We start from the raw sequence: 27,343 nt of genomic DNA, 5'->3' as shown, positions 1-27,343 counted from the left end.
GGTGCCATTTGGGACCGATTAGGAGATGTGAAAGCATCTCACCACTGATGAGGTTGTTAATAACATCCCCAACCAGGCGGGTGGACTTGAGGAGGAGCTGAGAGGAATCTGTGTCCCTGTGCTCGTCCAGTCTGGAGAGGGGAAGGTATGGGTGGACAACTTACAGCTGAAGTACCTCTGGATGTCATCCAAAAACACAACAAGCACATTCCTTACTGAAAAGTTACATTGGTGAAACTTTCTGTGTGGGTATACAGTAAACACAGTCCTGCCCTGCCCTATGGGCCCTGGTCAAAAGTAGTGCACTACATCTACATAGGGAATAGGATTACATTTGGGACAGAACTTGTGAGGTGTGGAAGGAGGTACAGTACCTGAGTGCTGAGAACAGAACTGAGCTGGAGGGATGGATGGATGGATGGGTGCCCCCCCCCACCATTACATTTGTTAAAATGGTTCTCCAAAGTGAATTTCAGGCAGGTGTGTATGATACCATACACTTTATATTGCTTCTCATTGAAAAGCATTTCTTACATGTTAAAGAAAGAATTGTGAGGGACAGAGCTAGAGAGACGAGCCCTACAGTACCTTTCTGACAGCAACCTGTCGAGATTGTTGGGGTGTGGAGTTGATACTCTGCTCTGTGTAGTGGCTGACGTGGGAGGGGAAGCTGCAGTATGTGGCTGTGGTGTGGTACTAGAGGAGGAGGGTCTGGAACAGAGCCTGACAAATAAACACACACACCACAGCTGTTAAACCCACACAGATCTTCAAGTAGTACAAAACATTGATGCACTCAAATCCTTTTGTGATTACTATGAGCCGTTCTGGCTCAGACAAGGCTACTTACTAAATGCTAAGATGCTTTAGGAAGAACCTAATACAGTTTTGCCCATCTCACGGTCAGACTAACAGTGAAAGCCACTGCTGTACTCACTGAGGTATCTTTGTTGCAGTCGTCACACACAGCCTGTCTCTGACGCCGCAGCTCCTGGACTCCCTTCAGGGGGGACATTTTGAGCTGTCACTGGCTATTGAAGACAGTGATGTTGTGCCAGCCACACACTGACTGGAAGCCTGACAGGAGAGGGGACAGGTCCACTGAGGCAAACCCAATCACCCGCTCCACATCTAAAAAGGCAAGACACAGCCCCAATGAAGAAGGGCATTCCACATATTAAAACATCAAGAATTGTTGTCTGTTAGCTAGAGTTTTATTGTGTGTTACTACATTGCTGTACTGTTCTTCCTTTGTGCCAGACTTTGAACACAGGGATTGTTGTGGATCCGAAAGAAGTTGCCTGTGATTATCAAACAGTAGAGTTCATCATGACATGGTCTAACAGAGGGCATTCTCAACTAAGCTGGTTCCAATAATCTCATCAGCACATTTGTTCATAATCATCCAAACAATCAATAATATGAACTGTTAACCATTGAATCTTTGGGCCCATTAAAATGGAATATTAAATAAACAGTATGTGTTGTATATAGTAAGCTATATAGGAGTAAGCTATATAGATGGTACAAAGGTAGTCTACCTGTACTCATGCTGGCGGTCCCAGACGGGGCAGTGACTGTCTGCTATGAGAGCTGTGGTGACTGGTTCAGCAGAGTCCGCCATGCCGTAGGACACACAACATCTAAGCAGCCCTCCACTACGCTCAGCTAGAGGACAGCCTCCCAAGGAGACAACACAGGACTCAAAACCATCAATCATCAACAAGGTGTTAAAGGGCACAGTCAAAATGGATGACCCTACTGGAAGGATACATCCCAAATGGCACCCTATTCCCTATATAGTGCACTGCTTTTGACCAGAGCCCTATGGGCCCTGAAATCCTGGACTTGTATGAATAACATTGAGCAGCAAAATCTTGAAACAACTTGATAAAAAAATACCACAAACCTAATTACTAATTTGAAAGTGCATCACCCACAGACGTTTAGCGACTACTTAGAACAAAAGCAGAAAAAAACTAAGCACACACTTCCAACAACTAAACAAGTTCAAGCCGAGCAGTCATTTGAAAGAGTAAGATCATTTCAGCGAGACAACTTAAAGGCGAAATCCATTAAGGCCAAGATAATGGGATTCATTGCCCTTGACAATCAATCGTTCTCTGTAGTGGATGATGTTGGCTTTCGCCGACTGGTCGAGCACCTCGAGCACCAGGACCACTTCCAAGTAGGCGCTATTTTTCAGATGTTGCCCTAGCGGAGTTACACAGTATTGTTGAAGCGCACATCCATGAGCTACTTGCTATGGGCGTCACTGCTATTAGCTTCACGACTGACATTTGGACCAGCGATGTCAGCCCCATGAGCATGCTGAGTCTGACAGCACAGTGGGTCGACAAGGATTTTGTACTGAGGAAAGCCGTATTGCATGCTCAAGAATGTGCTGGCTCTCATACTGCTGCTGCCATTTTAATAGCATTTGAGAACATGTTTGAAACTTGGAAACATGAACACACTCCTAGCTCCATTCGAACAACTGACTCAAGAAATAAGCTCATCAACTGCGTCTGCAGCAGACGTGACACCCTCTGTCATGGCATTGAAACGCCTGCTCAACAAAACTGCCCACAGACTGTGGGGTTAAAACTTGCAAAAGTAATCTACTAGAGGCTGTGAACAAGCAATTCGGTGGAATTCTCTCTGAGCCTCTTTACTGTGTCGCCACCATGCTCAATGCTAGGTACAAGGACCGCTACTTCGATGCAGACAAGAAACAGGGTTTACATGAAATGTTACAGACACAGCTGGACAAGATAAAACAGACACAATGACAGTGTGCACCGAGGAAGAGGACCCACAACAGGAGGCCTGTCAGAGCTGAAACTTCACTGCTTGACATGTATGATGAAACCCTGGTTGAGAATGAAATGACTGAACAAATGAACAACGAAACAGTACAGCAAGTAAGTGAAAGAAATACATTTTGATTATGTTTTACTGGTAATGGGGACATACGTAAATGCCAACAAAATAACTTTTTGGGAAGTGTGTGTGTGTGTGTGTTTCAACTATCTGTACTAAAATGCTTAAAAGGCCGCAATTTTTTTAAATATCGGTTATCGTATCGGTATCGAGTTTTTTGGCAAGGAAAATATTGGATATCAGTATCGGCCAAACATGTCATATCGGTGCATCCCTAATTGAAAGATTTCACTTTCTCCTCTCCTCTGGAAATAATAGCAGCACAAACAGCCTTTTTGTTATCTTCCTTTGAAACTTCAAAATAGATCCACACAGCAGACATTGTGGGCTAGGTTAGGAATGCACGTGTAGAGCTGTATTTTTCGTGGTGTCATTACGTCATCTACCTACGTTATATAGGTATGCATGTCAGCTTTGACATCGGTTTTGCACATCGCCATTAAACTAGACATCGGGCCGATGCCGATGTTGACATTTTTTGCTAATATCGTCTGATTCCGATATGCTTACCGATATATCGTGCATCCCTAATTGTTACTTTAGTTTATTTAGTAAACATTTTCTTAACTCTTACTTTTCTTAAAACTGCATCGTTGGTAAAGGGTTTGTAAGTAACCATTTCAATGTCTACACGTGTTGTATTAAAGCATGTGACAAATACGATTTGATTTGATTTGTTTTGACCTACGTCTGGTAAAAAGTTGTCATGATGAGCGTGTGTGCGCGCCACTCTTACTCCTTTCACTCACGTGACTCGGCTGCCTGCTGCAGCGCTCAGTCTCAATGCACACACACCCCTCCGACTCAGTAACAGGCTGCCTCACTGCCTGTTACTGATAGTCAACAGCAGCAAGTCAAAGTGAAAATAATGCGATGGCGGCAACGGTGCAATTTAGAAGTAGCTCAAAAACCTGTAACCCTCGACCAATACATTTTCACCCGCGACGTCGTTTTCAAAGTACACAATTTTGTCAGAAAACTGCAGACATGGCAACCCTGCTCCACCCCAACTCATTACCAGCACCAGTCACCACCAGAGAGCAGCAGTGCTGCACTGTTCTGTACAATACAGTAATTTTTAGATCCACCATCGTCATAGAGGGTGAAACTAAAATCAACGTTCACAAATTCTAGTCATCAATTATTTGTGGAATCGCCTCCTGGAGAACTACTGGGTTTGCAGGCTTTTGTTCCAAACCCTGCTCTAACACACCTACTTCAGCAAATCAAGGTCCTGATGAGCAGTTTATACATAAATCCAGATTTGCTTGAGCCCTCAAATTAAAATCTGGACCTCAAAGTCAGTTTTACTGCTTTGTTTCATGCTTCCACTCTAATCAGGACTGATTTAGACCTGGGACACCAGGTGGATGCAATTCATTATCAGGTAGTAGAATAGAAAACCAGCAGTAGTATGGACTTTGTAGGGTAAGATTTGGATACCCCTGTGCTAGAGGCTAGAGCTGGGCTGAAACAAAACCCTGCACACATGCACCCAGTAGTCACCCCTGTTGTACACAGTAGCTTACTGATATAAAGTTCTGGTACCACATGGCATCAACAATCCACATTTTAATATCCCATTTATTCAAGTTTATATTCACTTGATATAGTCCCGTGCTGCTCAATTGGTAGAGAATGGTGCTTGCAATGTGAGGGTTCGATTCCCATGGGGGACCAGTAAGAAGAAAGCATGAAAATGTATGCACTCACTACTGTAAGTTGCTCTGAATAAGAGCTTCTGCTAAATGACTTAAAATGTGATCTACCAGACTTTGGTGGTAACATACAATTAGACTACTACTTCTCTACAATACAGTGTGTTCTTCTGGTCATGATAGAGGTTGTAGGTTGATGATACAACATTTCCTCTCCTGATACAAGTCACATGCCTCAAATAGAGACACTTAGGTGTCTTCTTCTATGGTATTATGGCGGTCCGCAAACAACCGAGGAGGAAACTCTAAAGTGCCTAGCAACTAGGACCTCAGAAGCCATGTGTGTTGTGGTGATGGGGGCAACGCTGAGTGCCAAGGGTGGATAGGAATTCCCACAGAGGAAAGTAAAGGCCTGTGCCCTGTGAACTGAGGAAATTGCAAGTATAGTGTAGAAGAAAGCCACCAGTTTTAGAAGAAACACTTATTCTATCTGCCACTGTAAGTACTACAGTTGCAATAGTTTACATTTATGCAACAGATTGGTGCAGTACTTCAGCATTTCCCATTTTGTCAGTTACATGGTAGTTTAAGACACTATTCAGTGTTCATATTCTATTATATTTTGGTCACCAAAATTGAGTTAAGCACCATCAGTGTTTCTGTGAAGTAAGCCTGTTCCACACCTTTGTCAGTAGGGTTGGTCAGTGCATCTTTTTAAAAGTTTTATGCCAGGTGGAGTATGATGGCATTTAGTCACATTAAAAGTAAAATTACCTCCTGCTTTAGTCTGCCCACTTGAAGACTGTTTGCAATTTCTATGTACCACATCAAATCAACTCCTCCCAACTGTGAAATTCTGCATTGACCTAATATGACGACCACTTCTCCTTTCCAACTGCAGTCTGGGAATCCAGCTGTAGTCTTAGTTCTCCAATACCAGACGTCTCAGAGGGAACACTATTACCATGCACTTGTTGAACTACCTTGTTGTCAAAGATGCAGTAATAGATAAACCTTTTAAAATAAAATCAAATGTTATTTGTCACATGCGCTGAATACAACAGGTATTCAGACCTTACCTTGAAACAGACCTCACCTTGAAATGCTTACTTACAAGCCTTTAACCCAGAATGCAGTTAAAGAAATAGAGTCAAGAAATTGACTAAATAAACTAAAGTAAAATAAAAATTGAAAAGTAACACAATAAAATAACAATAACGAGGTTATATACAGGGGGTACCGGTACAAGTCAATGTTCGGGGGTACAGGTTAGTCGAGGTCATTTGTACCTGTAAAACGTTTTGAGAATGACACAAATAGAAATGTTCACAAAGTCTGCTGCCTCAGTGTCTTTAGATATTTTTGTCAGATGTTACTATGGAATACTGAAGTATAATTACAAGCATTTCATAAGTGTCAAAGGCGTTTATTGACAATCACATGAAGTTGATGCAAAGAGTCAATATATTTCTTTTTCAAGACCTCTGCAATCCGCCCTGGCATGCTGTCAATTCACTTCTGGGCCACATCCTGACTGATGGCAGCCCATTCTTGCATAATCAATGCTTGGAATTTGTCAGAATTTGTGGGGTTTTGTTTTTCCACCCGCCTCTTGAGGATTGACCGCAAGGTCTCAATGGGATTAAGGTCTGGGGAGTTTCCTGGCCATGGACCCAAAATATCAATGTTTTGTTCCCCGAGCCACTTAGTTATCACTTTTGCCTTATGGCAAGGTGCTCCATCATGCTGGAAAAGGCATTGTTCGTCACCAAACTGTTCCTGGATGGTTGGGAGAAGTTGCTCTCAGAGGATGTGTTGGTACCATTCTTTATTCATGGCTGTGTTCTTAGGCAAAATTGTGAGTGAGCCCACTCCCTTGGCTGAGAAGCAACCCCACACATGAATGGTCTCAGGATGCTTTACTTTTGGCATGACACAGGACTAATGGTAGCGCTCACCTTGTCTTCTCCGGACAAGCTTTTTTCCAGATGCCCCAAACAATCGGAAAGGGGATTCATCAGAGAAAATGACTTTACCCCAGTCCTCAGCAGTCCAATCCCTGTACCTTTTGCAGAATATCAGTCTGTCCCTGATGTTTTTCCTGGAGAGAAGTGGCTTCTTTGCTGCCCTTCTTGACACCAGGCCATCCTCCAAAAGTCTTTGCCTCACTGTGCGTGCAGATGCACTCACACCTGCCTGCTGCCATTCCTGAGCAAGCTCTGTACGGCTAACTGACACTTACTCTTGTGTTACTGACTTGTTGCACCCTCGACAACTACTATGATGATTATTATTATTTGACCATGCTGGTCATTTAGGAACATTTGAACATCTTGGCCATGTGCTGTTATAATCTCCACCCGGCACAGCCAGAAGAGGACTGGCCACCCCTCATAGCCTGGTTCCTCTCTAGGTTTCTTCCTAGGTTTTGGCCTTTCTAGGGAGTTTTTCCTAGCCACCGTGCTTCTACACCTGCATTGCTTGCTGTTTGGGGTTTTAGGCTGGGTTTCTGTACAGCACTTTGAGATATCAGCTGATGTAAGAAGGGCTATATAAATACATTTGATTTGATTTGATTTGTACTGGTGGTGCCCCGATCCCGCAGCTGAATCACCTTTAGGAGACGGTCCTGGCGCTTGCTGGACTTTCTTGGGTGCCCTGAAGCCTTCTTCACAACAATTGAACCGCTCTCCTGGAAGTTCTTGATGATCCGATAAATGGTTGATTTAGGTGCAATCTTACTGGCAGCAATATCCTTGCCTGTGAAACCCTTTTTGTGCAAAGCAATGATGACAGCACGTGCTAATGATGTCATGGCTTTAGAAGCTTCTGATAGGCTAATTGACATCAGTTGAGTCAATTGGAGGTGTACCTGTGGATGTATTTCAAGGCCTATCTTCAAACTCAGTCCCTCTTTGCATGACATCATGGGAAAATCAAAAGAAATCAGCCAAGACCTCAGAAAAACAATTGTAGACCTCCACAAGTCTGGTTCATCCTTGGGAGCAATTTCCAAAGGCCTGAAGGTACCACGTTCATCTGTACAAACAATAGTATGCAAGTATAAACACCATGGGACTACGCAGCCATCATACCGCTCAGGAAGGAGAAGCGTTCTGTCTCCTAGAGATGAACGTACTTCAGTGCGAAAAGTGCAAATCAATCCCAGAACAATAGCAAAGGACCTTGTGAAGATGCTGGAGTAAACAGTAAAATTAGTACTAAAGCCAGACTACGGTTTGCAACTGCACATGGGGACAAAGATCGTACTTTTTGGAGAAATGTCCTCTGGTCTGATGAAACAAAAATAGAACTGTTTGGCCACAATGACCCTCGTTATGTTTGGAGGAAAAAGGGGGACGCTTGCAAGCCGAAGAACACCATCCCAACCGTGAAGCATGGGGGTGCTTTGCTGCAGGAGGGATTGGTGCACTTCACAAAAGAGATGGCATCATGAGGTATGAAAATGATGTGGATATATTGAAGAAACATCTCAAGACATCAGTCAGGAAGTTAAAGCTTGGTAGCAAATGGGTCTTCCAAATAGACAATGACCCCAAGCATACTTCCAAAGTTGTGGCAAAATGGCTAAAGGACAACAAAATCAAGGTATTGGAGTGACCATCACAAAGCCCTGACCTCAATCCTATAGAAAATGTGTGGGCAGAACTGAAAAAGTGTGTACTAACAAGGAGGCCTACAAACCTGACTCAGTTACACCAGCTCTGTCAGGAGGAATGGGCCAAAATTCACCCAACTTATTGTGGGAGGCTTGTGGAAGGCTACCTGAAAAGTTTGACCCAAGTTAAACAATTTTAAGGCAATGCTATCAAATACTAATTGAGTGTATGTAAACTTCTGACCCACTGGGAATGTGATAAAATAAATAAAATCTGAAATAAATAATTCTCTCTGCTATTATTCTGACATTTCACATTCTTAAAATAAATGGTGATTCTAACTGACCTAAGACAGGGAATTTTTACTAGGATTAAATGTCAGGAAATGTGAAATACTGAGTTTAAATGTATTTGGCTAAGGTGTATGTAAACTTCCGACTTCAACTGTACGTGTCCTGTGCTCGCATATTAGACAGGTCAACTATAAATAGTCTGCGGAATGTACGCATAGTAAATATTATTTTGTGTATGTTTTGCTTTAACTGCTTAGTAATGAGGCAGACATACACATTTTTGTTGAAGTTATTTATTTTGAAATCATATAAAGTTTGAGTATTCCATAGAATACAAATATTCTTGGTTGGACAAACTCCGAAGGCATAACCTCCACCCTCCATGCATTTTATCAAACATGGGCCTCCTGTCAATCCACTGCAGGGGGAACAATCAAGGTCTACTGTTAAGGAATGCAGCTGGGAGCATGTAGCGTTCCTGTAATATATGACCTCTGTGTTTGTATCTATGTGTGGTGTGTGTGTCTAAAGGGTAGGGGTGGTACGGGGTTGTGCACTGGAGGGAATACTTCCTTACATTCCAGCAGGCAGAGATATTATCCTTGTTGAACCCCTCTCCCTTCAACACTCCCTGTCACTCAAAAGGCAGCAGCCAGCCCAAAGAATCATACTGACAGTGAAGCCCCTGGGAGCCTACAGTACATTTCACTCCTCACTCTCTCATAGACTAGGTGTGAAAGCTGGTATGCACTCTTTTCAGAGGTGTTTAGACCTACATAGAAACACATATTTTGGCTGGCTGATATGCAGCTAGATACCCAGGATTTGTAGTGAGGTCAGAGACTCTGTACTAAAGCAGATGCATTCCCACTTCCCAATCATCTGGTTTACAGACCATGACTAATGAATTATACCTCTGAATGGGAGCTAGAAGACTAAACAGGTTTGACTCACACGACCCATTAGCTACAAGGAGATGAGCAATAGAGAGCACACCAAATGTCATCAAGCCCCTCAGTGGAAGAGACGACTACCTCATCTCCTTTGGTTTCCTGAACTGACAGCATGAATGGGAAAAAGTCACAATAACCCTTTTCCTCTGAATCACAGCGCCGCTCTTAACTACATTCTTAAGATGTGAGATGGTTAGAGAAATATAATTCAAACTAAATTCTGATGGTAAAGATCAGCGCTGTGCTAATGAGATCAGTCCGTGTGAAGCGTATCCTGCCAGATTCAGTGCATCAGTTTTCAAAAGGCTGTATTATACTTATTTTTTTTTACAAACTGACACCGGAGGCAAACAGCCTAGCAGAGTTAACTGAAATCAGCCCAGTGTGTGAGAGTAGAGGCCTCTCTCTCTCTCTCTGCTCCAGCAGGGACTGACTGGGGAGTAGGAACAAGAGGCCACTCTGTCTTTGGGGCTGATTGCCAAATACCCTCCTCCACCCCCACCACCTCCTCCTTCCCAAAACCAAGTCAGCCCCCTGCCATTCCAGCCCCCTCCAGCAGTGTCTGTGCTCTTCATTCCCTTGTGCCTGAAGCTCCAATCACAGATGCAGGCTGCTCTTTGGCTGCCTTCCCCTTCCCCAGCCTCAAGTGCTCTTGCATACCTTCTCTTGCTCCCTCTCTCGTTTCCTCCCTCTCTGCCTGCGTGGCATGCACGGCTCCATTGTGGAGGCTGGTTCTCGAACTCCAAGTGGTCCCAGCAGTTGCTTTCTCCCATCTCACTCCTCAGGATTTGGGCTGCAGCGTCTCTGGAACTCCTGGCCATGCTCATGGATCCATTTGTTAGCCACTGGAACAGGGCATGGACAACAGAAAGTATGTGTTAGTGGTGTATGTCACAGAGTAGTCAAACAAAAAGAAAATATAATATACAGGTGTGTAAAAAAGAGTTGTTAAATATTCACTGACATTAAAATCCCCAAAAAGTGTAGACAAACATTTTTATATTTATATAGATCCCTTGTATAGAGCCATCAACTTTTTTATTTTATTTTTTATTTTATTTCACATTTATTTAACCAGGTAGGCCAGTTGAGAACAAGTTCTCATTTACAACTATGACCTGGCTAAGATAAAGCAAAGCAGTGCGACAAAAACAACACAGAGTTACACATAAACAAACATAGAGTCAATAACACAATAGAAAAAAATCTGTATACAGTGTGAGCAAATGAAGTAAGGAGGTAAGGCAATAAATTGGCCAATACAATTGAGCAATTTACACTGGAGTGAAATATGTGCAGATGAGGATGTGCAAGTAGAAATACTAGTGTGCAAAAGAGCAGAAAAACAAAAACAAATATGGGGATGAGGTAGGTAGTTGGTTGGATGGGCAATTTACTGATGGGCTGTGTACAGCTGCAGCGATTTCGGTAAGCTACTCTGACAGCTGACGCTTAAAGTTAGTGAGGGAGATACAAGTCTCCAACTTCAGTGATTTTTGCAATTCGTTCCAGTCATTGGCAGCAGAGAACTGGAAGGAAAGGCAGCCAAAGTAGGTGTTGGCTTTGGGGATGACCAGTGAAATATACCTGCTGGAGCGCGTGCTACGGGTGGGTGTTGCTATGGTGACCAATGAGCTGAGATAAGGCGGAGCTTTACCTCGCAAAGACTTATAGATGACCTGGAGCCAGTGGGTTTGGAGATGAATATCTAGCGAGGACCAGCCAACATGAGCATACAGGTCGCAGTGGTGGGTAGTATATGGGGCTTTGGTGACAAAACGGATGGCACTGTGATAGACTGCATCCAATTTGCTGAGTAAAGTGTTGGAGGCTATTTTGTAAATGACATCGCGAAGTCAAGGATCGGTAGGATAGTCAGTTTTACGAGGGTATGTTTGGCAGCATGAGTGAAGGATGCTTTGTTGCGAAATAGGAAGCCGATTCTATATTTAACTTTGGATTGGAGATGCTTAATGTGAGTCCGGTAGGAGAGTTTACAGTCTAGCCAGACACATAGGTATTTATAGTTGTCCACATATTCTAAGTCAGAACCGTCCAGAGTAGTGATGCTAGACGGGCGGGCGGGTGCGGGCAGCAAACGGTTGAAGAGCATACATTTCGTTTTACTAGCACTTAAGAGCAGTTGGAGGCGACGGAAAGAGTGTTGTATGGCGTTGAAGCTCGTTTGGAGGTTTGTTAATACAGTGTCCAAAGAAGGACCAGATGTATACAGAATGGTGTCATCTGCGTAGAAGTGGATCAAAGAATCACCCGCAGCAACAGCGACATCATTGATATATACAGAGAATTGAGTCGGCCCGAGAGTTGAACCCTGTGGCACCCCCATAGAGACTGCCAGAGGTCCGGACAACAGGCCCTCCGATTTGACACACTGAACTCTATCTGAGAAGTAGTTAGTGAACCAGGCGAGACTACAACTCTCCTTCCGTGGTCTCCAACTGCTCCTAAATACAAGTAAAACTAAATGCATGCTCTTCAACCGATCGCTGCCTGCACCTGCCCGCCTGTCCAGCATCACTTCTCTGGACGGTTCTGACTTAGAATTTGTGGACAACTACAAATACCTAGGTGTCTGGTTAGACTGTAAACTCTCCTTCCAGACTCACATCAATCATCTCCAATCCAAAGTTAAATCTAGAATTGGCTTCCTATTTCGCAACAAAGCATCCTTCACTCATGCTGCCAAACATACCCTCGTAAAACTGACCATCCTACCAATCCTCAACTTCGGCGATGTCATTTACAAAATAGCATCCAATACCCTACTCAACAAGCTGGATGCAGTCTATCACAGTGCCATCCGTTTTGTCACCAAAGCCCCATATACTACCCACCACTGCGACCTGTACGCTCTCGTTGGCTGGCCTTCGCTTCATAATCGTCGCCAAACACATTGGCTCCAGGTCATCTACAAGACCCTGCTAGGTAAAGTCCCCCTTATCTCCGCTCACTGGTCACCATAGCAGCACCCACCTGTAGCACGCGCTCCAGCAGGTATATCTCTCTGGTCACCCCTAAAGCCAACTCCTCCTTTGGTCGTCTCTCCTTCCAGTTCTCTGCTGCCAATGACTGGAACGAACTACAAAAATCTCTGAAACTGGAAACACTTATCTCCCTCACTAGCTTTAAGCACCAGCTATCAGAGCAGCTCCCAGATCACTGCACCTGTACATAGCCCATCTATAATTTAGCCCAAACTACTACCTCTTCCCCTACTGTATTTATTTATTTTATTTATTATTTTGCTCCTTTGCACCATATTATTTATATTTTAACTTTGAACTTTCTTCAAATTACAAATCTACCATTCCAGTGTTTTACTTGCTATACTTTATTTACTTTGCCACCATGGCCTTTTTTGCCTTTACCTCCCTTATCTCACATCATTTGCTCACATTGTATATAGTCTTCTTTTTGTCTACTGCATCATTGATTGTATGTTGTTTTACTCCATGTGTAACTCTGTGTTTTTGTATGTTGTCGAACTTCTTTGCTTTATCTTGGCCAGGTCGTAATTGTAAATGAGAACTTGTTCTCAACTTGCCTACCTGGTTAAATAAAGGTGAAATAAATAAAATAAAAAAATAAATACCCCTCTGTGTTTCCTTTAGCCTTGTCACTGACTGTGGGATCCAGGATGGAGTTAAATGATGTGGAATGGAGGCCCACACGTTTAGCATCCCAGAGCAGAGCTCAGTGCCTGACCTCTTCTCTATATCGTCCCCAATTCTATCTGTATAATGCAGTGCAGATGTGGCCCCGGGCTCCTGCTGTGACTTCAGTATGACAGGCAGGGGCTACTGGAATAGACGTAGGGTCCTTAGCTTTCCACATCTGACACTGCTCACTGTACCTGTGTGTTTTTTTATAGGAACTATGCGGCGTTCACGGTTGTCTCATTAAAGCCTCTTACCCCATTTGTCCCCAACAAGGAGAGGGCAGCCAGCATGCAGAGTGTCCCCATCTCCTTGACCGTTCCTATGGAGGTTCCACCAGAATAGGGCAGCATTCTGGAACACAAGAGACATTGGAAATGTGCCACTAAAAACATTGGAGCAAAACATTTTAAATCATGCCTGGATTTTGTGGGCCACTGTCGTGCCTGTAATTTGTATGGTCTCCTCCTCTACTTGACAATCCTAAGCCATTGTTCCTCAATGAAAATGAAATGTTGTATACATGTATGTTAAAATCCCAAGTGCATAGCTGGGCTCCAAGTACAACATCTTTGACATTGATATGAGGGAAAGGGTGCCCAGTGGGAGAGATTTTTTCCAACACTTGAGGAAAGGAAGTGAAACCTCAATACAATCCAGGTTGATAGGTTAAAACCTGGTGAGGTCCTGTGTCTTTTCAACAGCAGCTCATTTATTAAACCAAACACTGCACTGTGGATGCATCCCAAATGGCATCAGATTCCCAATATAATGTACTACTTTTGACCAGGACCCTGGTCAAAATTAGTACACTATAAAGAGAATTGGGTGCCATTTGGGACACTGCCTATGACTCCTCTTTACTCATCAGGCCTACTGTCAGTCCTACTCAAAACATCTTAAGAAATTATGTGACCTTTCTGAAGAAAGAATCTCGTATTATTCTTGATGGCATTTTAACACCTGCACAGAGTGAAGGGTTATGAGGGTATGTGTTCTGGCTTGAAGCAATTTTGATGGGTAAACAAGAAGATAAAGGTCATGTCCAAAATAGAATCCTATTACCAATATAGTGCACTACTTTTGACAAACAGACTGGTAACAAGTAGTGCGCTCTGTAGGGAATAGGGTGCCATTTGGGACACAGCACAAGTTTAGGCAGTAGCTGATGTGAGCAGTGCATTTACCTCCCCAACAGGAAGGCTAAAGTTAGCGTTGATGAATGCTGTGGACCCACCTGCGTCCACAGAGCTGAGCTGTGGAGGATGACAACATTCTCACTGAGTTGTGTCAAGTCTAGCCACTGTGCGCACGTCATAAAAAAGCCATCCGTGCCGGAATACGGAGTGTGGAGTTTGTCCAAATAAGTTGTAATACTAGAATGCAAAAGGTGCAATTTCGAAATTGAGTAGCTTTCCTCTTGTCATGTCAATTATTGCAGACCTTAGAGAGCTATTTATATCTTGTCAGAAATGTTCAGATCAACTAGCTCATGTCAGGTAACGTTTTGTAGCTAGGTTTTTTAGCCCATAGATTTTGGATTAATGTTCGAGTCACTCAAATATCACACGAATACACATTAGACATGGCAAAATCTATAGAATTGCCAGATTATGTCCTTTAAAACGGCAACATTTTCTCCACAGCCATGACAAAATGTGTATAATTACAGGAAATAAGCTTTAAACCTGCAAAATGTTCTCTCCGCAGCAGTTTGTGGAATGAACATGGCTTGTGCCCATAGAAATAGACGTGGCGCGCACAGGGTGGGGGGGCGTTCCCCAATGCAGGGGGGGGTGACAGGTAACCTAGTGGTTAGAGCATTGGGTCAGTAACCGAAAGGTTGCTAGATCGAATCCCCAAGCTGACAAGGTAAAAGTCTGTCGTTCTGTCCCTGAACAAGGCAGTTAACCCATTGTTCCTAGGCTGTCATTGTAAATAAGAATTTGGTTTTTAACTGACTTGCCTAGTTAAATAAAGAATAAATGAAAATAAAATGCTGGAAGGGTGAAGTGTAAAAGTTTAGGAACCCCTGTACTAGGAAATAGGGTGACGTTTGGGACACATAGCATCACTCAACACTAACACACAAAATGAGGGTTCACTATTGCATCAAGTGTTTATTAATTTAGTAAATGTAGGGTTTATTCAAGATGTACTGTTCTAAAGATAGGGAAACACACTCACCGTTGCATGGTCAAAATGAGGTTCATAGTGTCCTCCAATCCCATAGTTCACCACTTGGAGGTACTCTGCAACCGGAGGCTGCACATTGATCTGAGAGCAAGGTGATTCTCTGGTCCAGCCTCCCAATGATAGGGTGGGCTGTGTCCTTTAGCAATGCACTGAAAAACAAAACACAAACTCTCATAATACAGATAATGTTACTGTTTTGGTTTGAGCTCGACCTGATGTTATGTACACTCTGTCTTCTGACAGGTGGCGTCATTCCTACTTGATGTGCAGTCCTCAACCGATCAATGCAGATTGACTCGTCGTGCCACCTGATGTAAAACAATAATGTACACTTCACCTTCCACTGATACTGTAGGTTCCAGAGGTGTTCAGCTACTTTCCATTCAAAGGTTAAAGTTTATCCCACAGTTAACTATCATACATTACATGTTATAACTAATAAGCCTGAAAATTAAGTGTGCACCATAAAATTAGCCCAAGCATTTTATAGTGTAATACAGTATATTCACTGGTTGCTGTGAGGGTGCATTGTTCTGCTGGTGCTTTTATTACTGCTTTCAGTGTTATTTTTTACATTTTAGTTATTTAGCAGACACTCTTATCCAGCGCAACTTACAGTAGTGAATGCATACATTTCATAATTATTTTTTTTCATACTGGTCCCCCGTGGGAATCAAACCCACAACCCTGGCGTTGCAAACACCATGCTCTACCAACTGAGCCACATGAGAAGGAACTGTGAAGTATACATTTAATAGTGACATGTTTCTGATAGTAGTACCTCTTGCTGATGCGATACTTTGCAGTAGCCTGTTCCTCTCCAGATGCCACCACAGATCTCCTTAACTTATGGCACAAAAAGAAAGAAAACTTTCAATACTCAATCATTTTATACAGCAGTAACTTTTTAGGATCAAATTGCAGGGCTCTGTCTGACAAGAGAAACATGAATGATGTGAGGACAGAGAAGAGAACATCCAAAAGAGCACAGTAAATAACATACAAAAATGAACGTCAAAACTCAACGGCAGTAATTTTCCAATGAAGCCGTGTCTGACGGAAATATTTGACTGCCATTTCTATCTACACCCTCTCTAAATACTTTGAACTAGACAGCTAATACTAAACCCTTGGAGCCAAGCATGAACACCTGAATACCAATGCTCAGGCAATGATGTATTTGTCTATGTGCTCAGGGCAAGGAGTACTGCATGTGCTCCAGGCTCCAAATGACTAATACTCCAGCTGCGAGTCCCAAATGGCACCCTATTCCCTATATAGTGTGCTACTTTTGTAGTGCTGCTCACACCTGAGAGATCAGCTTTCACCACTTCACATCATCTGTCATCAAGAGGAATGGTTCAACAATAACAATCTCATAAATGAAGTTGCATGATTAATGAACAATCGTATTACATTAGGTATTTTAGGATTTGGATTTGCTAAAAATGTATTGCAACAGTTTCCCTTTGGAATTGTCATGCGTAAATGTGCCCAGTCCCTACATTCTACTCAACATATATTCGTCTAATTAAATGATTTTATAACAACTCTGAATATCAAATAATCTAACCCTTACTGCTTTAGATATCAGTGTTCTTATTTCGCCAAATAAACTGAACGTCTTCCTATGGGCATACATTCATCCAGTGCGCAGTGGTGTAAAGTACTTATGTAAAAGTACTATAAAGTCATATTTAACCTGTTTAGGATAGGGGGCAGTATTTTCACAGCCGGATAGAAAACGAAGCCGATTTAATCTGGTTATTACTCCTGCCCAGAAACTAGAATATGCATATAATTGTTTGACTTGGATAGAAAACACCCTAAAGTTTCTAAAACTGTTTGAATGGTGTCTGTGAGTATAACAGAACTCATATGGCAGGCCAAAACCTGAGAAGATTCCATACAGGAAGTGCCCTCTCTGACCATTTCTTGGCCTTCTATAGCCTCTTTATCGAAAACAGAGGATCTCTGCTGTAACGTGACATTTTCTAAGGCTCCCATAGGCTCTCAGAAGGCGCCAGAACGAGGAATGATGACTCTGCAGTCCCTGGGCGAAAAACAGTAGGGCTTTTGGAAAGTGGTAGTTCTGAGAACAATGACACGGGGGCGCGCGTGCATGTGAAGACTCCATTTTCTATTTTCAGTGTTTGAACGAAAACAAGGTCTCCCGGTCGGAATATGATCGCTATTTTACGAGAAAAATTGCATAAAAAATGATTTTAAACAGCGTTTGACATGCTTCGAAGTACGGTAATGGAATATTTTGCATTTTTTTGTCACGATACGCGCCGGCGGGTCACCCTTCGGATAGTGTCTTGAACGCAAGAACAAAACTGAGCTATTTGGATATAACTATGCATTATTTGGAACCAAAACAACATTGGGTGTTGAAGTAGAAGTCCTGGGAGTGCATTCTGACGAAGAACAGCAAAGGTAATCCATTTTTTTTATAGTAAATCTGAGTTTTGTGAGTGCCAAACTTGGTGGGTGTCAAAATAGCTAGCCATGATGGCCGGGCTATCTACTCAGAATATTGCAAAATGTGTTTTCACCGAAAAGCTATTTTAAAATCGGACACTGCGATTGCATAAAGGAGTTCTGTATCTATAATTCTTAAAATAAGTGTTATGTTTTTTGTGAACGTTTATCGTGAGTAATTTAGTAAATTCACCGGAAGTTTTCGGTGGGTATGCTAGTTCTGAACGTCACATGCTAATGTAAAAAGCTGGTTTTTGATATAAATATGAACTTGATTGAACAAAACATGCATGTATTGTATAACATAATGTCCTAGGAGTGTCATCTGATGAAGATCATCAAAGGTTAGTGCTGCATTTAGCTGTGGTTTTGGTTTTTGTGACATTATATGCAAGCTTGAAAAATGGGTGTGTGATTATTTCTGGCTGGGTACTCTCCTGACATAATCTAATGTTTTGCTTTCGTTCTAAAGCCTTTTTGAAATCGGACAATGTGGTTAGATAAAGGAGAGTCTTGTCTTTAAAATGGTGTAAAATAGTCATATGTTTGAAAAATGGAAGTTTTGGGATTTGAGGAGTTTGTAATTCGCGCCACGCTCTATCATTGGATATTGGCGAGGCGTTCCGCTAGCGGCACATCTAGATGTAAGAGTTAAGTAGTTTTTTTGTGTATCTGTACTTTACTATTTAGATTTTTGGCAACTTTTACTTCACTACATTCCTAAAGAAAATAATGTACTTTTTACTCCATGCATTTTCCCTGACACCCAAAAGTACTCGTTACATTTTGACAGGAAAATGGTCCAATTCACACACTTATCAAGAGAACATCCCTGGTCATCCCTACTGCCTCTGATTTGGTTGACTCACTAAAAACAAATGCTTTGTTTGTAAATTATGTCTGAGTGTTGTAGTGTGCCCCTGGCCATCTGTCAATATTTTTTTTTTGTGCCTTCTGGTTTGCCTAATTGAAGGAATTTGAAATGATTTCTACTTTTACTTTTGATACTTAAGTACATTTGAGCAATTCCATTTACTTTTGATAGTTAAGTATATTTAAAACCATATACTTTTAGACTTTTACTCAAGGAGTATTTTGCTGGGTCATTTACTTTTACTTGAGTCATTTTCTATTAAGGTATCTTTACTTTTACTCAAGTATGACAATTTAGTACTTTCTCCACCAATGCCAGTGCGGTGACCCAAGCTGCACCTCTTGATACATTTGGAATAATAGGGACACCTAGCGTACAAGTTTACGGTTTCTGAAAGTCTTTTCAAATTGTAAAGAAATCGTCTCTATTCCAAAGCAAGCATCTCTGTTTCAAGAAAAATGTAAAGTTTTATTAGATAGCAACCAACAAATATAAGTGTTAAAAGACACCCGCTTTATAATGACGCAGAAAAATTAATCCATGCTTTTGTTACTTCTAGGCTGGACTACTGCAATGCTCTACTTTCCGGCTACCCGGATAAAGCACTAAATAAACTTCAGTTAGTGCTAAATACGGCTGCTAGAATCCTGACTAGAACCAAAAAATTAGATCATATTACTCCAGTGCTAGCCTCCCTACACTGGCTTCCTGTTAAGGCAAGGGCTGATTTCAAGGTTTTACTGCTAACCTACAAAGCATTACATGGGCTTGCTCCTACCTATCTTTCCGATTTGGTCCTGCCGTACATACCTACACGTACGCTACGGTCACAAGACGCAGGCCTCCTAATTGTCCCTAGAATTTCTAAGCAAACGGCTGGAGGTAGGGCTTTCTCCTATAGAGCTCCATTTTTATGGAATGGTCTGCCTACCAATGTGAGAGACGCAGACTCAGTCTCAACCTTTAAGTCTTTACTGAAGACTTATCTCTTCAGTAGGTCCAATGATTAAGTATAGTCTGGCCCAGGAGTGTGAAGGTGAACGGAAAGGCTGGAGCAACGAACCGCCCTTGCTGTCTCTGCCTTGCCGGTTCCCCTCTTTCCACTGGGATTCTCTGCCTCTAACCCTTTTACAGGGGCTGAGTCACTGGCTTACTGGTGTTCTTCCATGCCGTCCATGGGAGGGGTGCGTCACTTGAGTGGGTTGAGTCACTGACGTGGTCTTCCTGTCTGGGTTGGCGCCCCCCCCTTGGGTTGTGCCATGGCGGAGATCGTTGTGGGCTATACTCGGCCTTGTCTTAGGACGGTAAGTTGGTGGTTGGAGACATCCCTCTAGTGGTGTGGGGGCTGTGCTTTGGCGAAGTGGGTGGGGTTATATCCTGCCTGTTTGGCCCTGTCCGGGGGTATCATCGGACGGGGCCACAGTGTCTTCTGATCCCTCCTGTCTCAGCCTCCAGTATTTATGCTGCAGTAGTTTATGTGTCGGGGGGCTAGGGTCAGTCTGTTACATCTGGAGTATTTCTCTTGTCTTATCCGGTGTCCTGTGTGAATTTAAATATGCTCTCTCTAATTCTCTCTTTCTCTCTTTCTGTCTTTCTCTCGGAGGACCTGAGCCCTAGGACCATGCCTCAGGACTACCTGGTATGATGACTCCTTGCTGTCCCCAGTCCACCTGGCCGTGCTGCTGCTCCAGTTTCAACTGTTCTGCCTGCGGCTATGGAACCCTGACCTGTTCACCGGACGTGCTTGTTGCACCCTCGACAACTACTATGATTATTATTATTTGACCATGCTGGTCATTTATGAACATTTTAACATTTTAACATCTTGACCATGTTCTGTTATAATATCCACCCTGCACAGCCAGAAGAGGACTGGCCACCCCTCATAGCCTGGTTCCTCTCTAGGTTTCTTCCTAGGTTTTTGGCCTTTCTAGGGAGTTTTTCCTAGGGAGTTTTTCCTAGCCACCGTGCTTCTTTCACATGCTTTGCTTGCTGTTTGGGGTTTTAGGCTGGGTTTCTGTACAGCACTTTGAGATATCAGCTGATGTATGAAGGGCTATATAAAAATAAATTTGATTGATTGATTTGATTATAATGACATTATGGCTGTCATCCAGCCAGGGTTTTACTCTTTTTAACCTAAAACAGGCTACTAGTCTGTACAGATTCAAATAAAAACATTGATTTGACCAGTGGTTCCACTTCGGGACCAGTTATTTTAACCCTGGGCTTGGTGGCCGGGCCTCTGGGGCTGATCCTGTGTTTGTGCGAGCAGCACAGGACAGGCTCTCATCTCTCAGGCTGTAGATGAGCGGGCTGGGGAAGCAGAAGTGGTTGAAGGTGATGTGCTCGGCCAGCCAGCCAGCGTGCATACTGATGAGGCTCTCCAAGACCGAGTGGGTGAAGGCAATCATGCACAGAAGCAGCTGAAAACCTTGGAGCAGCACTGTATGCATGGCCTTGGCCACTGACGCCTGGTACTGTCGCATCTTTCTGGTCTCCAGCAGGATCCTCATGTAGGTGAACATGATGATGGCCACCAACACAGCGAAGAACAGCCCGTTGAGCAACACCTTGAACAGCGTCTGGATTGGGGATGAGTTGAGGACCAGGGTTTTGCAGAGAACCAGGGTGGAGAGGACGTTCACTCCAGGCTGAGGCTCTCCCAGAGAGAAGTCCACAATGGGCAGGATGCAGCTGACCAGCCACAGGCTCAGGATGATGATTCAGATACGGTCAGCGTGCCAGCCAGCTGGACGCTGCAGAGGATAGAAGATGGCCACGTAGCGCTCCAGGGACATAGCTGCCAGGATCAGAGGGGTGTTGTGGAAGGTAGCGTTGGAGAAGAAGAGTGGAGGGGAACAATAGACGATGGCAAACTTCACTTTGCCCACAATAAGGAGGAAGAGGAGGACAGAGGAGAGGAGCTGCAGAGTGTCATTGATCAGCATGTAGGCAAACAGGATATATCGGGAGTTGTCCAGGAACTGTCTGTGGGAGGCGAAGCTGTGCAGCATGATGATGATGCAGTAGAGAAAGATGCAGAAGAAAGGGATCACCACACACACCTTGATTATTGACCTCCGCTCTCTCCACTGGCTTCCAGTTGAAGCTCGCATCCGCTACAAGACCATGGTGATTGCCTACGGAGCTGTGAAGGGAACGGCACCTCCATACCTTCAGGCTCTGATCAGGCCCTACACCCAAACAAGGGCACTGCGTTCATCCACCACTGGCCTGCTGGCCCCCCTACCTCTGAGGAAGCACAGTTCCCGCTCAGCCCAGTCAAAACTGTTCGCTGCTCTGGCACCCCAATGGTGGAACAAGCTCCCTCACGACGCCAGGACAGCGGAGTCAATCACCACCTTCCGGAGACACCTGAAACCCCACCTCTTTAAGGAATACCTAGGATAGGATAAAGTAATCCTTCTAACCCCCCCCCCCTTAAAAGATTTAGATGCACTATTGTAAAGTGGTTGTTCCACTGGATATCATAAGGTTAATGCACCATTTTGTAAGTCGCTCTGGATAAGAGCGTCTGCTAAATGACTTAAATGTAATGTAAATGTAATTATCACAGACAGGCTCTTTTGTGAGTTGGTCGCATTGCCTGGAAGGTCGGTCAGATTCTGCATTTTTCAGTGTGGCCTGCTTGAGGAATGGTCTATGTCTGCAAATCTGAAATGTTGAGGAAAACAAAGCCTTGATATGCACACATTCAGAAAGTATTCAGACCCATTTACTTTTTCCACATTTTGTTATGTTACTGATGTATTCTAAAATTGATTAAATAGTTATTTTTCCTCATCAATCTACACACAATTCATTATGACGAAGCAAAAACAGTTTTTTCAAAATTTTTGCAAATGGATAAAAAAAAAATGTAACTATCACATTTACATAAGTATTCAGACCCTTTACTCAGTACTTTGTTGAATCACCTTTGGCAGCAATTACAGCCTCGAGTCTTCTTGGGTATGATGCTAAAAGCTTGGCAAACCTGTATTTGGAGAGTTTCTCCCATTCTTCTCTGCAGATCCTCTCAAGCTCTGTCAGCTTGAATGAGGAGCGTCACTGCACTGATATTTTCAGGTTTCTCCAGAGATGTTAGATCGGGTTCAAGTCCAGGCACTGGCTGTGCCACTCAAGAACATTCAGAGACTCGTCCCGAAGCCACTCCTGCATTGTCTTGGCTGTGTGTTTAGGGTTGTTGTCCTGTTGGAAGGTGAACCTTTGCCCCAGTCTGAGGTCCTGAGCAGGTTTTCATCAAGGATCTCTCTGTACATTGTGCCGATAATCTTTCCCTCGATCTCTCCCAGTCCCTGCCTCTGAAAAACATCCCCACAGTATGATTCTGCCACCACCATGCTTCACCGTAGGGATGGTGCCAGGTTTCCTCCAGACGTGACGCTTGGCTTTCAGGCCAAAGAGTTCAATCTTAGTTTCATCAAACCAGAGAATCTTTTGGCAAACTACAAGCGGGCTGTCATGTACCTTCTACTGAGGAGTGGTTTCTGTCTGGCCACTCTACCATAAAGGCCTGATTGGTGGAGTGCTGCAGAGATGGTTATCCTTCTGGAAGGTTATCCCATCTCTACAGAGGAACTCTGGAGCTCTATCAGAGTGACCATCAGGTTCTTGTTCACCTCCCAGGCCAAGGCCCTTCTCCCCCGATTGCTCAGTTCGGCTGGGAGGCCAGCTCTATGAAGTCTTGATGGTTCCAAACTTCTTCCATTTAAGAATGATGGAGGCCACTGTGTTCTTCGGGACCTTCAATGCTGCAGAAATGTTTTGGTACACTTACCCAGATCTGTGCCTCGACACAATCCTGTCTCGGAGCTCTACGGACAATTCCTTCGACCTCATGACTTGGTTTTTGCTGTGACATACACTGTCAGCTGTGGGACCTTATATAGACAGGTGTGTGCCTTTCCAAATCATGTCCAATCAATTTAATTTACCGCAGGTGAACTCCAATAAAGTTTTAGAAACATCTCAAGGACAATCATTGGAAACAAGTGTCATAGCAAAGGGTCTGAATACTTAAGTAAATATATATATATTTTTAATCAATTTGATAACATTTCTAAAAACCTGTTTTTGCTTTGTCATTATGGGGTATTGTGTGGAGATTGATGATTTTGGAGAAAAAAAATCAATTTTAGAATAATGCTGTAACGTAACAAAATGTGGAAAACGTCAAGGGGTCTGAATACTTTCCGAATGCACTGTACATGATCCCTAAGATGAATAAGATATCATGAACTAACCTCAACTTGTCCTCTGATGGAGAACGTAAAGGTTTGGGAGGGATGGGTTGTGGATTTTTAATACATATTTCACCATAAACCATAAACCACCATAAACCACAAATCTCCAGGAAGAGGCATTTCCTTATTCTACATTTTTTGATAGTCTTGATTTCTCAAGGGATAAATTAATTTCTTGCCATTCTCAAAATGCATCATGCTCATAAGTATTGCTCAAGTTCCTCAACAGGGAAAAGGTCTAATAGGTGCTTAACTTTTACTTAGGGAACTCTTCAAAATAACTAATTAGAATAACTAAGTGGTTATTAGAAGTAATTAGAATGAATAATAGTATGGTCTGACACTTTGAGACGTTATATGTCCCATGCAAGAATCAAACCCACATCTGCGGTTTTGCATGCATCATGTTCCAACCAATTTATCTATTAGAGCCATCTTCACTCAGATTAACTGATTTAAAAAAACAGCTGTGCAAAATCATATAGCCCATTTTGTCACTTTAAAATGATGATCACATCTGATAAACTATGGGCTCAGCAGTTAACATTTTTACTGGAAAAGTCAAGCACATTATCTCTGTGCAGAAAGAAATCATGTCTGAATTCACTTGCAGGCGAGTTTCTTTCGTTTTGAATTTGGAAAATGGTTACGTTTTGAAAGGGCTCTATGTTTCGAAATGAAGGCTCAACAGGAGGCCTGCTATTTATGAAATTTAACTTAGACCAATCAATGTTTCTTCAAATGTGTTTATTTTCCTCATTACTGTTATGCCAGTATTTGTAATGCAGTATAAACTATATTGCTCAAAAAAATAAAGGGAACACTTTATTTTTTAAACAACACATTCTAGATCTGAATGAAAGAAATAATCTTATTAAATACTTTTTTCTTTACATAGTTGAATGTGCTGACAACAAAATCACACAAAAATAATCAATGGAAATCCAATTTATCAACCCATGGAGGTCTGGATTTGGAGTCACACTCAAAATTAAAGTGGAAAACCACACTATAGGCTGATCCAACTTTGATGTAATGTCCTTAAAACAAGTCAAAATAAGGCTCAGTAGTGTGTGTGGCCTCCACGTGCCTGTATGACCTCCCTACAATGCCTGGGCATGCTCCTGATGAGGTGGCGGATGGTCTCCTGAGGGATCTCCTCCCAGACCTGGACTAAAGCATCCGCCAACTCCTGGACAGTCTGTGGTGCAACGTGGCGTTGGTGGATGGAGCGAGACATGATGTCCCAGATGTGCTCAATTGGATTCAGGTCTGGGGAACGGGCGGGCCAGTCCATAGCATCAATGCCTTCCTCTTGCAGGAACTGCTGACACACTCCAGCCACATGAGGTCTAGCATTGTCTTGCATTAGGAGGAACCCAGGGCCAGCCGCACCAGCATATGGTCTCACAAGGAGTCTGAGGATCTCATCTCGGTACCTAATGGCAGTCAGGCTACCTCTGGCGAGCACATGGAGGGCTGTGCGGCCCCCCAAAGAAATGCCACCCCACACCATGACTGACCCACCGCCAAACCGGTCATGCTGGAGGATGTTGCAGGCAGCAGAACGTTCTCCACAGCGTCTCCAGACTCTGCCACGTCTGTCACGTGCTCAGTGTGAACCTGCTTTCATCTGTGAAGAGCACAGGGCGCCAGTGGCGAATTTGCCAATCTTGGTGTTCTCTGGCAAATGCCAAACGTCCTGCACGGTGTTGGGCTGTATGCACAACCCCCACCTGTGGACGTCGGGCCCTCATACCACCCTCATGGAGTCTGTTTCTGACCGTTTGAGCAGACACATGCACATTTGTGGCCTGCTGGAGGTCATTTTGCAGGGCTCTGGCAGTGCTTCTCCTGCTCCTCTTTGCACAAAGGCGGAGGTAGCGGTCCTGCTGCTGGGTTGTTGCCCTCCTACGGCCTCCTCCATGTCTCCTGATGTACTGGACTGTCTCCTGGTAGCGCATCCATGCTCTGGACACTACGCTGACAGACACAGCAAACCTTCTTGCCACAGCTCGCATTGATGTGCCATCCTGGATGAGCTGCACTACCTGAGCCACTTGTGTGGGTTGTAGACTCCGTCTCATGCTACCACTAGAGTGAAAGCACCGCCAGCATTCAAAAGTGACCAAAACATCAGCCAGGAAGCATAGGAACTGAGAAGTGGTCTGTGGTCCCCACCTGCAGAACCACTCCTTTATTGGGGGTGTCTTGCTAATTGCCTATAATTTCCACCTGTTGTCTATTCCATTTGCACAACAGCATGTGAAATTTATTGTCAATCAGTGTTGCTTCCTAAATGGACAGTTTGATTTCACAGAAGTGTGATTGACTTGGAGTTACAATGTGTTTAAGTGTTCCCTTTATTTTTTTGAGCAGTGTATATTGGAGCAATCCTTGCTATATGAGGAATGTCACAAAACCCTATTGGTGCAATGCGTAGGGTGTTTGCCTTTCATGCCAGCAACCCGGGCTCTCCTCCCTGTCCTGTCGTTCGCTACATTTGTGTCTGAAGTGAGACGGCAGACGTGAGGCAATGGAACACACGGACGTGTGAGGGGGCTGAGTAGTCGAAGCACTGGGACGTGCCTTCCCATTCAGAGTGGGCCATGTAACGATCCTCTCTATATGAGCTACTTTTCAATTCCCAGCAAGTGCGTTAACCCTATTGGTGCGATGCGATGGGTGTTTACCTTTCACGCCAGCGACCCAGTTAGGCTTCCCTGTCCCGTGGTTCACTACAATATCTATAAAACCTTGTTCTATTTTTAAAGGGTGTTCTCTCAACCCATGAGTGAAATGCATGCAGACCAGGGCCTAGAGTAAAAGGCATGTCCGTTGGGCCTCCCGAGTGGTGCAGTGGTTTAAGGGACTGCATCACAGTGCTATCTGTGCCACTAGAGATCCTGGTTCGAGTCCAGGCTCTGTCGCAGCTGGCCGTGACCGGGAGACCAATGGGGCGGCGCACAATTGGCCCAGCATCGTCCGGGTTAAGGGAGGGTTTGGCCGGCAAGGAAGTTCTTGTCTCATCATGCACTAGTGACTCATGTGGCGGGCCGGGTGCAATGCACGCTGACACGGTCGCCGGGTGCACAGTGTTTCCTCTGACACATTGGTGCTTCTGGGTTAAACGGGCATTAAGTCAAGAAGCAATGCGGCTTGGCTGGGTTGTGTTTTAGAGAATGCACGGCTCTCGACCTTTGCTTCTCCCGAGTCCGTACCGGAGTTGCAGCGATGGGACAAGACTGTAACTACTAATTGGATACCACGAAAAATCTTCCGTTAATGCTTCGCATAGGTTGGACAAGAGACATGTCTCCAATTCAATTCTCCATCGTCCCCTCCTGTAGTGTTCAATGGACAAACGACATTTTA

The 27,343-nt window shown here is 43.7% G+C and overlaps 1 pseudogene; it reads right to left on the bottom strand.

Annotated features, from left to right (window-relative positions):
* Positions 1-1,024: 1,024 nt before the first annotated feature.
* LOC106612750 (uncharacterized) lies at positions 1,025-22,333 on the bottom strand (annotated as a pseudogene).
* Between the last annotated feature and the right edge of the window lie 5,010 nt (positions 22,334-27,343).

The sequence above is a fragment of the Salmo salar genome, chromosome 09 (genome assembly GCF_965601325.2).
Source record: "Salmo salar chromosome 09, fSalSal1, whole genome shotgun sequence".
Taxonomy (NCBI): domain Eukaryota; kingdom Metazoa; phylum Chordata; class Actinopteri; order Salmoniformes; family Salmonidae; genus Salmo; species Salmo salar.
The sequence above is the reverse complement of the archived record's forward strand: the minus strand, read 5'-3'. Positions and strand labels throughout refer to the sequence as shown.